Source organism: Sinocyclocheilus grahami, unplaced genomic scaffold (assembly GCF_001515645.1).
Source record: "Sinocyclocheilus grahami isolate Dianchi unplaced genomic scaffold, SAMN03320097.WGS_v1.1 scaffold1256.1, whole genome shotgun sequence".
Classification (NCBI taxonomy): Eukaryota; Metazoa; Chordata; class Actinopteri; order Cypriniformes; family Cyprinidae; genus Sinocyclocheilus; species Sinocyclocheilus grahami.
In genome coordinates this window covers 80,960-81,316 of record NW_015506435.1, presented here as the reverse complement: position 1 = coordinate 81,316, position 357 = coordinate 80,960, and the positions used below count along the sequence as shown (strand labels likewise).

General features: G+C 41.7%; 1 protein-coding gene across 5 annotated transcripts in view; it reads left to right on the top strand.

The window, feature by feature from the left end:
• Positions 1-357, top strand: part of LOC107568551 (inactive ubiquitin carboxyl-terminal hydrolase 54-like) — an 82,297-nt gene that overhangs the window by 74,932 nt on the left and 7,008 nt on the right. The gene's annotated exons all lie outside the window — the stretch shown is intronic.

Here is a 357-nt window from a genome sequence, read left to right as displayed (position 1 = left end):
TACGGAGTAGTCTATTTTATGTTTCAGCTGTTTGATCGCGCTGGCGCCTCACGCGCACACTAAGCTACTGCATTCATTGGAAACAGCGCAGCCGTTCACCGTGCCATTCGGCGTGAGACCCGGTCCACTGTGGCATATTTTTGCTCATTATGATATTTTTTCGTCGATACTGGAACGCACGTGAACTACAAAGCGTACCTAATACCTAATGAGGCTAATAGTTTAGCTTCAGCTACATCACGAATATGGACACATTTGGATTTGTGCCTGAGAGAGGTAAGCCCAACTTTACCTTACGTTTCTTTATAAATTAATTTGTTTTGGCATGTTTATTGCTAAGCATATATTATTATATAC